We start from the raw sequence: 8,038 nt of genomic DNA, 5'->3' as shown, positions 1-8,038 counted from the left end.
TAAATAGTTCTTTATGTGCTTTGTAAATGGTGCTGCCATGAAAGCAATAAAGTTTGCATTTTTTAACATTCTATGCTAATTTGCTTCGTGAATGCTCTCGATCATCAATTAATGTGAATACTCAGCAGTTCCTCATCTCAAATTCATGTACGGTTTTCCACCCTACAAAATGTTGCCACATAATAGCTGCTTGTTAAAGGCAGGGTGAGAGAGAGGACTATTGAAATCATAGGCGCAATTCAACCGGAGAAACCCTGGGCTAGATTCTCCGCCGCCCTGTGCCGAGACATCGTTTGGCACAGGGGCGGAGAATTGAAGTTCCCGACGGAATAGGGCCCAGTGCAGCTCCAATATACGCGCGTCCGTGAATTACGCCGCGCGGCTGGGGGGCCATTGCCAGAGGCCCGCCCAGCGATACTCCACTCCCAACCGGCCGTGTTCCCGACGTCGTGGAACTAATATGGTCCAGCCGGTCGGGACTCTCGCGTGGCTGCTGCGGGCTCAGTCCGAGGCCGCCCTGGTGGGGGCCGGGGGGAATCGAGCACCGGGGGGGGGGGGGGGGGGTGGTTGGAGCCTAATGGGCGGCTGAGGCAGCAATCGGGCTGTTCCGATGCAGGGACGCCCGGCTGATCGGGGGGCCTAGTTTGTTTGTGTTGGTCTGCGGTACGAGTCCGCCATGGCGCTCCGCGTGGCCACTGGTGGTTGCCACCATGAGCATGCGCAGACTCGGAACCGGAAGCGCAGAGGCCCGTGTCCATAGCCAAAGCTGCGTCAAGCTCCCCGGGTCCCTGCTAGCCCCCTGCAGGTAAGTGAATCGGGTTGTTTTTTTCCAGGAAACTCGGGAGTGTAATGCCAGCGTTTGTACGCTTACCTGGGGACATTGCCCCATTTTTGGAGAATACAGGAGAATACGTTGTTGGGTTACGGGTATAGGGTGGATACGTGGGTTTGAGTAGGGTGATCATTGCTCGGCACAACATCGAGGGCCGAAGGGCCTGTTCTGTGCTGTACTGTTCTATGTTCTGTGTTCTATGTTCTACAGCCCCCTATGTCCGGTTTTGGGCACGTTTATCGTGGTGTTTCTCGTCGGTTGCAGTGCGTAAAACATCCGCTATTTAATATCACTGGGTTTTATTTTGGCCTCAGGAAGTTTCTTACCGCTGAGGCCGCACTTAGAACCAGGCTTCTCGCAGATCAGGGCGCCATTGTTGGACTGTGCCTATCTTCTCCTTGCTTTTAGTACCCCCCCCCCACCCATTTCCGACTCACCTTTACCCACCCATGATCTGGAGGACCCTGCGAACAGCCCCTTACCTCCCCCCCACCTGGTAACACCCCTGGACCCGATCCCTGGTGGTAACAACATGGAACGCAGGGGAGACTCCATTAAATGTAGCAAAGCGCTTCGAACGTCACAAATCTTGGGCGGCATTCTCCCCTACCCGGCGGGGTGGGGGGTCCCGGTGTAGCGGAGTGGCGCCAACCACTCCAGCGTCAGGCCTCCCCAAAGGTACAGAATTCTCCGCACCGTTAGGAGCCAAGCCCTCACATTGAGGGGCTAGGCCCGCGCCGGAGCGGTTGGCACAACACCGACTGTCACCAAAATTGGCAACAACGGCCTTTGACGCCCGCCGCCTGCCGCCGGGGCTGGCCGAAAGGCCTTCGCCGGTTCATGCATCCGCCGGTGCATCAGCTGCCGCTGACATCACCACCGCGCATGTGCGCTGGGGGATTCTCTTCCGCCTCCGCCATGGTGGAGGCCGTGGTGGCGGCGGAAGAAAAAGAGCGCCCCCACGGCACTGGCCTGCCCGCCGATCGGAGGGCCCCGATCGCGGGCCTGGCCACCGTGGGGGAACCCCCCGGGTCCGATTGCCCCACGCCCCCCCCCCCCCCCCCCCGGGGGCCCGCCCGCGCCGCAGATCCCGCCGCCACCAGACGTAGTTCAAACCACGGCGGCAGGAGAGTCCTCCCAGTGGCGGGACTTCGGCCCATCGCGGGCTGGAGAATCGCCGCGGGGGGCACGCCGATCGGCGGGGCGTGATTCCCGCCCCCGCCAATTCCCGGGTGGCAGAGAATTCCGGCCACAGTGGGGGCGGGATTTACTCCGGGTCCCGGGCGATTCTCCGACCCTGCGGTGGGTCGGAGAATTTTGCCCCTTGCAAGAGGTCACTCGCAGGTTTCAACAGCCTTGTCTCGACATCAAGTCGGGCGTGATGAGGCTGTTAAATCGTGCCGCATGTTTCCCTGCCCTGTTGTCCATAATCAATAAGCTTTTGAAAGGAGGGTGTGTGTATTTCTTCATCTCTGAGTGAGCAGATAATTTAAATAACCAGCAGCAAGCTGTTCGTGGGTATAAATAAAGAGGATCGACATTTGCATGCCCAACTTAAAGTGTAACATTATGCACACATTCACACAGGCAAGCACACTCAAAGAAAGTACAGGTGACGAGAACAGTGCACCATTACAAGTTATAAGCAAAAGGATTAGTTCATAGATCAATGGCTTGTGTCACGTGCCAAAGTGGTTTTCAGGATTCATTCAAAGAGGTGGACTCTCTGACTTTCTGAAACTTACGAAGTTTGTTGCTTGTAGTCGCATTACCAGGAGATCAGTTTGCTGTATTGGTTGACCCAAAAAGGAAGAGGCTTGGAGACCTTGCAATGTTAAAGTCTCCAGTTCTTATGGCATATTGTTATGACACCCTGGGTTAGTGCGTGGTCAATTCCAGCCCCACTTGACCCAGAGTCGCAACACAATTGAAATTAATAAATAAGTCTTACAAAATACCCAAAGTCTTGTTGCCAATTCGCACCGGAGACGCCAATAATGTTGCTCTTTTTAAATGGAGACTGATATGACAGTTATTAATGATGATATTGATTTTCAGAGTCGCCAAGTATCAAATGATACCACCACAAGGTTTTACCGGATATTGATCAAAGACCAAACAACCAGTTAGTCAGTTCAAGTTCAATGATAGTTTATTTACACACAAGAATTACTTCGACATGCAACATAAAACACTACAAGCTAAATTACACCTAACACTATAACAACCTGTACTTAACTTCAGGTACTTGGTTTTATGCAGAGGAACAAGGCCTTTGTTCGGATCTTGCGTGGCTGGGTCTGGATTTTGTTTCTGCTGAGCTGATTCGTCTGGTAGTAATTGTTGATCTTGAACTTGTCTCCGGGTCGTGATGTTGCACTTGGTTTTAGGCATAGGTCGGGGCCAAGAGAGACCGAGCGCTGGGGCCAAGAGAGACTGAGACTGTGAGAGGCTGTGTCTCTCTTTATCCTTCTGGGGTTTCGCGCTGTTTTGGCTGGTCCTTAGCTTTGGACCCAATAATTCGGCAGGCTTCGATTACTGCCTTCGATTTTGGCCAATAAAGGGACGGGTGCCTTGATGGTGGGGCATGTCCTGAGTGGTCATTGACTTTGGCTTTTTGGGCTCCCTGAGCAAAGGGAGTGGCGCCGATGAGTCTGTTTCTGTATCTGTTACCTGAGTACAAGTCTTTTGTTCTGGGAAATGGGCCATTTGAATGCAAAGTAGCTGGGGGTTTCGATAGCATCTAGTTATCTGTGTTGCCAATATACATAAGCTCTGAGCATCTGAGTCCTGGGTTGACCATATTTCCCATGGTCCTTTGCATGTGGCCATAATTCCCAGGATCCTTTTATTGTCTTTGTCTGCCCAATAGCTACAGTCACCAGGTTTGTAAATTCAAACACAATTAACTTTTATTAATAACAGTAAGTCGAATTAAATAGGCAGCAAATACAACTGGTTAACTATGAGCTAATTCTCAACCCCCCCACCCCTTATTAACTCACCCCATCCTCTACACAGACACAAGATGGACACACAGAGGGGAAAGAAGGGTGGAAAGAAAAATAATACGAAGAGTAAAAGGATAAAAGTCTTTGAGAGGTCTGGAGGCTTGTATGGTTCAACACAAGCCATTTATCGGTAATCCTTAACCCTGCACATTTCTAAGGTACTGTTGTTACTGTTGTGCATGGGTGCTGTCACCATATCAGCTCCCTCCACACTCTAGTCCACAGACATCCTTCTACCATATGACTCTCTACATCATAGAACATAGAACTTCGAAAAATATAGCACAGAACAGGCCCTTCGGCCCATGATGATGTGCCGAACTTTTGTCCGAGATTAAGAACAAATTAATCTACACACCATAATCCATGTACCTATCCAATAGCCACTTGAAGGTCCCTAATGTTTCCGACTCAACTACTTCCACAGGCAGTGCATTTCATGTCCCCACTACTCTCTGGGTAAAGAACCTACCTCTGACATCCCCCCTATATCTTCCACCATTCACCTTAAATTTCACCCTTGTAATGGTTTGTTCCACCGGGGGAAAAAGTCTCTGACAGTCTACTCTATCTATTCCCCTGATCATCTTCTAAACCTCTATCAAGTTGCCCCTCATCCTTCCCCGTTCTAATGAGAAAAGGCCGAGCACCCTCAACCTTTCCTCAGAAGACCGACTCTCCATTCGAGACAACATCCTGGTAAATCTCCTTTGCACCTTTTCCAAAGCGTCCACATCCTTCCTAAAATGGGGCGACCAGAACTGCACACAGTACTCCAAATGTGGTCTTACCAAGGTTTTGTACAGCTGTATCATCACCTCACAGCTCTTAAATTCAATCCCACTGCTAATGAACACTAGCACACCATAGGCTTTCTTCACAGCTCTATCCACTTGAGTGTCAACTTTCAAAGATCTACGAACATAGATCCCAAGATCTCTCTGCTCCTCCACATTGCCAAGAACCCTACCGTTAACCCTGTATTCCGCATTCATATTTTTCCTTCCAAAATGGACAACCTCACATTTTTCAGGGTTAAACTCCATCTGCCACTTCTCAGCCCAGCTCTGCATCCTATCTATGTCTCTTTGCAGCTGACAACAGCTCATATCAAGGATGGTACTGTTTCACAGTCCCACATTAACACTTACCCTGCCAAACACTCTTACCCTACATTGGATATGGTGATGTCTCTTCCCCTGGGATGTATCCTTTTCCTGTGCAGGAAAACGTGGCAGCTTTTGAATTTTGAGTCAAAAAGTTAGAGCCAGACCTTTCAGGATTGATGAGATCATATGACCCTCGGAGGCCATCTTTTGCTTCCTGTATTGTTCATTTTTAAAAAAAAAGTCAATCATTAGAAGATTCCACACTGAGTAAAGTTCTTATTTTAAATGCTATGAACATGACATGCCTTTACTGAGCATGACACTTCTCTATAATTTTAGCACAAAAGTTCTCCTTTTCTGGATAACCACAACAGAAGTATTTGAATTGGCCTCAACAATAATCAGTCAGCATGTGGCGTAAGTAATTTAATTGATATTTAAGATTGCAGAACTGGAGGAAAGAAGCACATCATTACATACTAATAAGTGAGAATAGAGATGGAAAGGGTTTTTTTTCTCTTGAGCTACTAAATATGTAAATTAATAAATTAAATAACATTAAATAATTAAGCTGCCATCGAAGCAGTTGGCGTTACATTTGATTGCCTTTTTCAAGAAAAGAGTTGATGGATATCTGGTTGCGAGAGGTTGAACGTTATATGCAGAGGGGTCAGTGATCAAATGCTCAGGAACACAATAATTTCCATTGCGCTGGGACCATGTTATCTGTCGAATGCAGCTGTTCAGCTTTAATAATGCGAATTGTAATATCTGATTCATATCCTGAAGTATTGTTCCATTATCTTTCGGAGGTCTGGGAGAAATTTCACAGCAGTCTTATTTTCTTGGAAATGTTGTCTTTGATTATCGTCCTTGCCAGGAATCAGTACTCCCAGTCAATTTGTTTCTGTTTTTATTCATGCTCTTTGTCAAGGTGTACACAGAAAAACATCTAGGTACCTTGGGGTACATTTAGTGAGATCAAAGACAGGAAAAGAAGATATGTGGAAGGTTGGTGAAAACTATGCAGAACAATTATCCAAATTAGTGTCTTGTGCCCTGATATTGATGAGGCTAAAGGTGATATGATCGAAATTTTCAAGGTATTGATAGGAGTAGGGAAAGCAGTGATGTAGCGGTATTGTCACTGGCGTAGTGCTCTGGGGACCCGGGTTTGAATCTCCCCACGGCAGATGGTGAAATTTGAATTCAATAAAAATCTGGAATTAAAGTCCAATGTCTTTTTTAATATAAATTTAGAGTACCCAATTAATTTTTTCCAGTTAAGGGGCAATTTAGCATGGCCAATCACTGCACATCTATGGGTTGTGGGGGCAAAACACACGCAAACACGAGGAGAATGTGTAAACTCCACACGGACTGTGACCCAGAGCCGGGATCGAACCTGGGACCTGGGCGTCATGAGGCAGCAGTGCTATCCACTGCGCCACCGTGCTGCCCTAAAGTCCAATATTGACCAAGAAACTATTGCTGTTTGTTCTAAAAACACATGTGGTTCACTCATGCCGTTTATGGAAGGAAATCTGCCGTCCTTCGTGTGACTCTAGATCCACAGCAATGTTATTGATTCTGAAATGACCTCTGTAATGCAGGGCATTTAGGGATGGGCAATAAATGCTGGATCCACCAGCTGTATTGACATATATATTGACTGGGATGTAAAGAGTTAACAAGTTAATGATAATCTTCTTACCACGAGAGAAAACCACAGAACAGTCACATATATATATCATGTGACTTTGGGGATTCTGGGAGTCATGAGTTAGGAGAGAGCTGGAAGAGTGCCAGGAATGTGAGCAGTTCTACTTGAGAAGTTCTGTTAGTTAGAGATAGCATAGTTTAACACAGAAACCTTCTATTTTAGGAATGTGAACAAATCTTAGTTAGTAATGTAATAAATTTATAGTTTTGTTTGTTAACAAAGCTTTGTGTTCTTTATTCAACACGACGCATCCAAGCCATCCAGATACAGCAAAATAGAGAACACAACATGGTACCAGGCATGGGGTCTTCGAGTAGAATAGTCAGGTTTAGGGAGGAAGAAAGAATCTCTGTTCAAATAACGAAAAGAGCGTGCAAAAAATAAATCTCAACCAGACTCCAGTAGCAATAGTCAGCCGCTATGAGAAGCAACCAGCAGCATCGCAAGCACAGAAAGAGACCACGTCAGATAACGAACATGGTTCAACCATTCGACCATTTGGTGGCTTGGACTAATAACTTGTTGATACTGTAACACACTACCACAGTGAAGACAGAGTACAGACTCACATTTGTGGACTGTAAAATGTATGTTAAAAAATGTTTAAAGAAAAATTGTTAACTAGCACTCAATTGCTTGTAATGAACAGACAATGATGTTGACATATAGATAGATAGATAGAACAGTACAGCACAGAACAGGCCCTTCGGCCCTCGATGTTGTGCCGAACAATGATCACCCCACTTAAACCCACGTAACCCGTATACCCGTAACCCAACAATCCCCCCATTAACCTTACACTACGGGCAATTTAGCATGGCCAATCCACCTAACCCGCACATCTTTGGACTGTGGGAGGAAACCGGAGCACCCGGAGGAAACCCACGCGCACACGGGGAGGACGTGCAGACTCCACACAGACAGTGACCCAGCCGGGAATCGAACCTGGGACCCTGGAGCTGTGAAGCATTGATGCTAACCACCATGCTACCGTGAGTATGTTTGTAGAAATCTCCAAATGTCTTTGAAAAAAGGGGGATGTAATGAAATGTATATTGACTGAGATGTAAAGAGTTAAAAAGTTAATGATAATGCTTCTTACTACTCGGGAACCACAGAACACTCATATATATATCACGTGACTTTGGGGATTCTGGGAGTCACGAGTTAGGAGAGAGCTGGAAGAGTGCCAGGCATGGGAGCAGTTGTACTTGAGAAGTTCTGTTAGTTAGAGATAGCATAGTTTAACTTCTACTTTAGGAATGTGAACAGATCTTAGTAGTGTAATAAATTTATAGTTTTGTTTGTTAACAAAGCTTTGTGTTCTTTATTCAACACTATGCATCCGAGACATCCAGGAAAA

The sequence above is a fragment of the Scyliorhinus canicula genome, chromosome 14 (genome assembly GCF_902713615.1).
Source record: "Scyliorhinus canicula chromosome 14, sScyCan1.1, whole genome shotgun sequence".
In the NCBI taxonomy this organism is placed as follows: Eukaryota; Metazoa; Chordata; class Chondrichthyes; order Carcharhiniformes; family Scyliorhinidae; genus Scyliorhinus; species Scyliorhinus canicula.
This window is presented reverse-complemented; position numbering follows the sequence as displayed.